Source organism: Pithys albifrons, chromosome 14 (assembly GCF_047495875.1).
Source record: "Pithys albifrons albifrons isolate INPA30051 chromosome 14, PitAlb_v1, whole genome shotgun sequence".
Classification (NCBI taxonomy): Eukaryota; Metazoa; Chordata; class Aves; order Passeriformes; family Thamnophilidae; genus Pithys; species Pithys albifrons.
In genome coordinates this window covers 10,237,491-10,245,866 of record NC_092471.1, presented here as the reverse complement: position 1 = coordinate 10,245,866, position 8,376 = coordinate 10,237,491, and positions in this window count along the sequence as shown.

Genomic DNA, 8,376 nt, shown 5'->3' with positions numbered 1-8,376 from the left:
AATGAAATCACAAAGCATAGATCACTTATTTTACACTAAAGAGTGTCTAAATACAGTTGAAAACATGCATTCAGCCCTGAGCCTTGGCTGATCACTTACTGGTTTCAGAGTTTGGCACGCAGAGGTGCTCAGGGACGTCACTATCAAGCACAACCTTGATAGTTTGAGGAGGTTTGAGGAGAACCAGCTGAGATGTACTGTGTATGAGACAAAGTGACACGTGAGCTTTTTAAGATTAATTTAACATGATATGTTTAAATTAGATAATTAAACTTTCTATGACTATCAGGTCAGTTTCCTCACAGTTTCTCTTCTCCCTTCCTTTTGAGGTTTGTCCCTTAATCATTAACTCTGAAAACTGTGACTCCAGAGCAAGTACCTTCAGTGAGTATCTCCAGGGACTAAGGAAACATCTTTGAACTGTTAAAACCTAACAAAAATGAACATACTGTGATGGTGATTAAAGGTGAAGTGGAAATAAATTCCTGATGTATATAGTGTAAATAGATGATTTATCTGAGTGCACTAGGTCACCTTCTAGTGCATCTAAAGATACACAAAAAATATAGTACAAACAGAAGTCAAGACCTGCATATACAGTCAAGGCATATTTACAAGATAAAAGACTGATATGGAAGCACTGATGGTAAAAAGCTGTCTGATCCTGGTAGATAACTGTCATAGTGTGATGCTGAGACCAAACGGATTAATCTTTGAATGCATAAATACGGAAGGACTGATTAGGAGGAAATATTATTTCCCAATTTGATACTGCTGAAGCCTGTACTGGAAAAGTACAATTCAAAAGGCTTCTGTTTGATTATGGAGAGACACAGGAATGCTTAGAAGATGGGAGAATGTATAGGCACCAGGAACTTAGGCTGTTCAGCTTACTGATGAAAAGCTGAAGGGGAAAGGGGATAACTGTGCATTGGGATCAATGTGAAGAGCATAACTCTGCTAATGGTGTATTCAGCTGCAAACAAAGCGTTAACAAAGGCCCAGTGGGTAGATATGGATGCCTGATACATTCAGGCTAAAAACAGGACTCACATTTTTAACAGCAGGAGTTAGTAGATCTTGCAACAATTTAATCAAGGTTGTGAAGAAGTCTATCGATGGTAATTTGAACATCAAAAGTAGATGTTTTTCTTAGAACTCCAGTTCAAAGAAGAAGTTCATAGATGTTTAGCATGGCTAGATAAAAATATCACAGAGGTATCTCTCGGCCTGGTAGTCTATGACCTTATTAACTACATGGCACGTTAGCACTCAGATGCCTCTGTGGAGGGGTACAGTTTACATCTGCCTGGTTGCAATGCTTACATCTCTTTTGTGCTCTTGTACAAACAGAGGGATTATCTTTTATTTACCACTCCAGGAAGCAAGTCCTGCTGAATCAGGTACAGAGCACTCTTCACCTTCCTATCATTGTATTGCTACTGAACTTCAGAGCACTAAAAGATGACAGTGAGGTGAAGATCAGGGACACCTTCCACCAGCCATGACATTTGTAAAGTGTTGATCTGACCAACTGCAGACACTGCAGAAAACATTCTTCAGTTTATTTACAAGAAGTTTATTTTTATTTAAAACCACACAGATCTATGCAACAACTTTGTTGTCTCAGGTTGGCCTTTGGGATGTTCAGCTGAGCAGATTAATTTTCAGATTCTGTTTCACTTAGTTTGACTAGTTTGACTTCATTTGCACATACAGAGTTAGTAGATGAAATAGCAGTATTACAGCAAAACATTCCTTTTTCAAACTCCTGTACCTATCCCACAACACAGAAAAATCCCAATGAATTTTCAGTTACAAAAGTAGGCTCTTAAATCAAAATGAATAGTTTCAGATAAAAAACTTAATAAAAGCTCCCTCCTGCCATGGCTTCCACATAATGAACCAGGGTCATTCTAAAGAAAAGAACAGAAATTCTGGGACTAAAGCAGAGCAGAGTGTGAAGTGTTTTTAATATCATGGCAGGTGTAATTATTTTCTGTCTCTTTTTATTATTAAACATTGAGGTAGATAGGAGGAAAAATCAATACAATACACTATCTTCAAAACAGTGCTTATATGTACCTACAAATAAGGATTCAGAGCCCATGCTTTATTGTTCTGGATGCATGTGAATAGGAAGATAAAGACCTGGTGGAAGGAGATGTAACTTACTGAAAATGGCCTATTGCTTTATGCCTTACATTGTTGAAATGACTGGCATCAGCATTATTTTAGGTGTATTTTGCATTCCAGTTTGTGTACTGGGGGAATCTCTCTGGTCATTTTGGGTCTAGAATGTTGCTTTATTTTTTTGCTTGCTCTACTAAATAATAGTTTGATAGTTGCAGGAGAACTCTTATTGGTAATAATGCACTTAGACTTCTACGGGCAATAATGCACATGTACTACTGAATGTTTTCTTCAGTGATACCATTGAAGATTCCATGTTTGGCATAGCTGTGATTTGTTTTGGATTACTAACCTATTTGCAATTATAGCAAAACAAGTAGGTCTTCTCTACTTGAAAACAAAATATTTCCATTATAATGGTACAAGTTCAATGACTTCCTTACCCTAAGTCTTTGTGTATCACTGTGTACTTTATTGCTCATCCCATTTAACAGTCCTGGGCTTCGATCTTTCTTACTCTTTTTCCTCTTTCCTTCTTTCAAAGGAGCATTATAAACTTATTTAGGCTAACGAGGAGATCACACATCCAGTAAGTGTGCACAGCAAATGAAATGTGTCTCAATAATACAGACATACTTCAAATATCACTGAAGTTCCACAGTGAAGAATATTGCAGTGAAAGGAGGGACTCCTATTGATTTCATTGATTTTTGAGTCCTGGCTTCTCCTGAAATCAGCAAGCAGAGTAAAACCATGTCCCAGATCATTACTAGGTTCTCCTCACTGTTTGCACTTAGAGCAAATTCCATAGTTCAGCAACACTGACATTTTTAAAGAGAATCCTCCTTTTTTCACTGAAACGCCCCAGAATAGTTAGTTGTTACTGTCAAATTTTCCTCTGTGTTGTTACTGTGCACTGGCTAAGCAGTATTTGCAAAGATGTGCAAAGCAGTGAACCCCACGCTTCAGTTCACCTTGTGCCACGTTAACCAGCAGAGCTGCACCAGCTGGCGAGCCCCGAGCCTGCCCAGTCCTGCCAGCAATCCCGCGGGATCCCGGGGCCAGGGGAGGGGCTGTGCTGCTGCATCCACCCCAGAGCCCTGCACCTGGACCACGGCCCTCCTGGGAGCAGCAACACGACCTGAGCTGCTCACTTTGCATTAACTTTGGAAGAGCCACCTGAGCAGAACCAACAGCAGCTCAGCAGGAGCCAGGTAACACTTCTGCACCTCTGGGCAGTCAGAGTGGATCTCAGTCATCTCTGCACTTGACTGGTCAAGTTTGCCAGCTTTAGGTAGCTGTTGTTTGATTTCCACCCATGATAAAAATGCCAGTCAGCCAGGGGCGTTCCCATTTTTGTTAATCTGTAGAAAGGAAAAGATTTCTCTGATGTACCAGCATCGTACATATGGCTTATACATACATCAAGACAGCGTTATCTGTGCTACAGTGAAAGATGAAAATTCTTTCCTTCTTCAGGCTGTTTCTCCAGGTGTTTGAAAATCTGCACGTTTAGTAAGTTTGCCCTCAAATCTGATGAAAGTTGTGGGGCATGAGACATAGTCTGTGCTCCATGGTGGACCTTCTTTGAGCAAGGGAGGAGGAAGCACTTTGTCCCCCCAGTTCCTTCTGTGTCACAGACTTCCTTAAACTGATGGTGATGGACCTTCCCTCCTCATCCCTGTGTCAGGGACGTGGGGATCAAAGCAGGGCTCTGATCACATCCCAGATGGTTTCAACATACACACCAGCTGATGCCTGGCACCCTCTCTCCTCTTGAGGAAAAGACATCTGTGATCCTTCTCACCAGCCCTGTTTGCTACTCCAGGCTCTGCAGAGAGCCATCCTACTCCTTGCTTCACGTGCACAGGAAGCAGGAAGGAAAACTCAGGGATCACACAAAGCCTTTTGCTTTGCATACTTGCTCTCTTTTAAAAATGTTTCCAAAGTACCTTTCTGTAGAAGCTCTGCAATTGTAATCCAACAATGACAACAAAGCCTTTTCAAAACAACACCACTTGCAGATTTTGCTGATCACTGGGTAATGCAGTATTGGAAGACTAAGGCTCAATACAGACATGAGAGCTTTACATTGGGGTTTGAGAAAAACTCTTTTAGAAGGTTGTAGCCTAATGCCTTTTTTAAAAAAACACAGCAAAATTTACTTAGATTACTTTTTATTTGTATGAACGAGATCAACTATAATGGAATAGTATTGCTGATATAATTACTATGGCCTGTCTCCAGAGGAAAAGATATTATGCAATATACTCCCTGCTCTATATATTCTGAGTACAGGTACAAAAAAGTAAATGAGCAAAATTATTATTTCATCCGATGGGAGTTTTGACAGATTTATTCTTACTCTAAATTTCTTCCAGAGGAACAGAAAGGTGGAGAGGTCTTCCAATTATACCTGAAAATAGTTAGGTTTGGAAAAGAGAAAGAGAACACAGGACAGAGGAGAGATTTCTCAATTGATGAGTTGGTATGAAGGAACTTTCAAAACTAGAAATGAGATGACTTTACAGATATGTAAAGCAGGTAATCACACTTAAACTGCAATAAATGAAAGAGCTAAACTCCAGAGCTCTGGTAATCTGTCCTCGAGGTGAAACAAAAAGGAGCAGAAATTTTCGTTGCCATGAATCTGATCTGGGTTCAGCTGCTGACCTCTTTTCATTCTCTCATTTTTAGGCTACTAAGTACCAGGAAGTTATAACTATACTAAAATGAAGTATTGGATCAAAATAATTTCTCAAAAGTACTATTTCAAAAGTACATTTTATAGTTGAGGAGGATATTTGATCGTTTTTCCAAAATGTTCTATTTCCTTAGGTAGTCAGCTTGTAAGGAAGGCCAGTAGGAAAGCACAGAGGTCACACAATGTTACAGTGCTGGTGCTCATTCACAGTAATTGGAGATTTCTGAAAGGAGGGATAATTTGGCCAAACCTCCATGTGCTTGAAATTTCTGCTAAGAACCAAGAGAATCTTAAGAGGACTAACTAGTGTGCACATCATTCATACCCCAGTGATTTCCAGTAATTTCATTAGCTTCTGCTTAAATCCTATCCCTGGGGTCCAAGAAGGAAATTTTAAGTGCAGTATAAACATTATAAAAAAAATTTCAAAGTAGATACATGGAAATAGAAGAGAAAACTGAAACAACTTTCTTGAGTACAAAGTAAAGTAGTGCTTCTGTTTGCAATAAAAGCTTTCATTTTGAAAATGAATCAAGCAAAATTAGATAGCCAAACTGGACATCCACAAATGTTAAATTGCTCTATTTGAATATCTAATCAGACTAGAACATTACAGTACATCTGATAACAGACTGAAGCAAGCTTGGGCTGTGGGTCATACCCATTTCATTTGTGTTCTAGCACCTCATGCACTACCACATTGCCATATTTCATTAAGATAAACTGATATTTGTTCAGAGATTTTACTAAGAGATAATAATAAATAAAAGAGCAAAGAGAACCTTGTATTATTCAGTTTACTTAGAGCTGAGTCCTGAGTGGCTACTTTATAATTTCACAGCCAATATTGTTGGTTTAAAGTTTCATCCAAGTAACACTTTCTTCAAGAGGCTTTGGAAAAATAAGATTACAGAGTCTATGCTCTGCTTTGTCAAATACCTTTGTAACATTCATCTAGGCTACAGCAGTGATCTCAAGTGAGACTGTAATAGCACCGAAATGAAAAGGGGAAGCCCATAAATCACTCAATCTGTACCTTCAAATTATCATCTCCTTGCTAATTGCAAGGTGACAGTTACCATCTGGTATAGAAGAACAAAAGTTTGACAGTTAATATAAGCAGGTGTTTTCAAGTATTTTAACTTCAGAAATGTGATTTCAGCTAAAACTGAGATTTAGGGCTATTCAGGCTGTGATTTGGTGTTGTGATAACAGAGAGAGACTGTACAAAATCAACATTATCATTTTAAAGTTACTGACCCTTCTGAGCCTCTTTTTCCTTTCCTGCTGTGATTCAAACATTGATCCAAATGATGCAGAAAATGCTTATGAAAAAGACTCAAGAACTTTAGAGAATTTGTGGATGTGCATCTTTGCCCTCTCCAAAGAACAGAGGCCAAATCCCTTACAACGGTGGTGCAGTGGCCACTATCCCCCTGCTTTTCCAGGAAGAGACTGAAGTCCAGGAAGAATTGCAAAGACAAAATCCTGCTGGGCATTTCAGCTGGGAAAACTACGCTAATGTAGCAAAATCTGTGGGGTGACTAGCACGTTGAAGAAGCAGAAAATGTTTTTGGTGCTAAGTGCATTAAAGTTAGGAGATCCCCAGGGGAATGTGATTCTAGGAGCCGATACACTCCATCCTAATTAACTCCTAACTGACCTTTCTGGTTATTTGGTGCCCAGAATTAAATACAATATTGCATTTCTTCCTGCTCTGTCACATGATGTCTTTCCACATCCTGCCCCAAATTGCATGTGTCTTTCATGCTGCCCTATCAATTAGGAGCGCTAATCTAATTTGCTGCTTGCCTTCTCCAGCAGGTCTCTCCCAGCATTAGAAACGTTCCAGTTCTTCACTACTGGCTAATGCATTTATTATGGATGATTTTTTCCTCTGCATTTTTAGGTTGATGATTCACAAACATCCTTCAGGAGACAGAACTAATATAGAAATTAAAAAAACAGAAAAGTTGAAAATTAAACTAGACTCTCTCATATTCCCAACAAGTTCAGAATAATTCCCCTGAATGGAGCTGTTCTGACTTGAGAGGAACTGTTTTGGTTTTCTGTTTATTTGTTTATTTTTAAAAGGAGGAGCACTAAAAACAACTGTGGAGAGAGAAGGAAACATGAGGAAAACTTTGGTCTTCACAGCATCTCTGCTTCCCTGTGTGGGGCTACACCTGCCCTGGCTGCACCAGGAGACTCGTTTGTAACACACTCTGCTGTCATTCACCTGCTCAGAGCTCCAGCGCTCCGGGAGTTGACAAGCACTGGACTAATCAGGACAGAGCTACAGTTCTGCTCTTCTGTGTGCAGGACAGAACCTCAGTCCCTCCCTGGCCACTAAGGGAGCTCAGTCACTGCCCTGCCCTGGCAGGGGCCCTGCCAGGCTGTGCAGAGCTGCCCAGGGACACCGCAGTGAGAGCAGCTCCTGCCCAGGCACGGCTGCGCCAGGCACAGAGTAACATCCTCTGAATTTCTGTTCTGCTGCTGCTTGCCTTCTTTATCTCCCTCACAGACCTTGTCTCCTTCGTTTTACATCTCTAGGAATATTCTATGATATGATAAGGGCTTCGGATCAGAGGAAAGGCCATTATTGATCTCACTTTGATGAGTTTACTGAAGGGAGATGCTGACCCTACATAAATATTTCATAGTTCTGAGGAATAGCCAAAAGCACCTTTGCAAATCTTTTTTGGTCTAACAGAAGTTTCTAAGACCACTCCATTGCCTTTGCTCCTGGGTATAAATGCAGATCTGAAGCCTTTGTGCCCCTGTATTTGTACTCCAAAGTTAATTCAATATAGTCAACACTTACTCACCACAATTTCTTTAAACACTAAATGTTAAAATAATGTAGATTCATGAAAAAACCAGGCTCATGTCATACCTGAATAGCTAAATAAGGAAAACAGAGGTTTACAAAAGCACATAAATGGCTGGGCTGATTTAAAGTTTCCTGTGTGTGCATTTCCATGACAATGAGGCTGCATAAATACATTTCAAACGGAATGGTTAGCAATGATAAAAGTGGGAAAAATATCAGTACCATCTGCTCACTCCTAATGCCTGAGAAAAGTGACAACCTAAAATTAACCAAAGAAAATGAGCTGCTAAATAACCTTTCTCCCCCTCCAAAATCTTAAGAGGCCTGTTCATGTCAGCACAGAATTTGACCTGTAGTTCTTCATTGTTCCCTACTGTAATATTTATATTTCAAATTTTTCCTTAGCTTTAACTGAAACTCTTGTGGTAGCACAGTTAAAATGACTGGAACTTAAGAAAAACACAGTAAAATTCTGCTACTATTAGTAATCTGCAGTACTGAGACTGCTGTAACTGAGGAGACTAAACAGCTTCACTGTCAACAATTTATCAAGATTTTTAGCCTGAATTTTGCATATTCATTTTTGCTTTTCCCAGTCTAAAATTAGTCTCTGTGCTGAAAAAATTCCCATAAATGTCAGCAGAGGAGCAGAAACAATGCATTTGTATTATTTTAAAAATAATTATTTTTGAAGTCTGGGCATTAA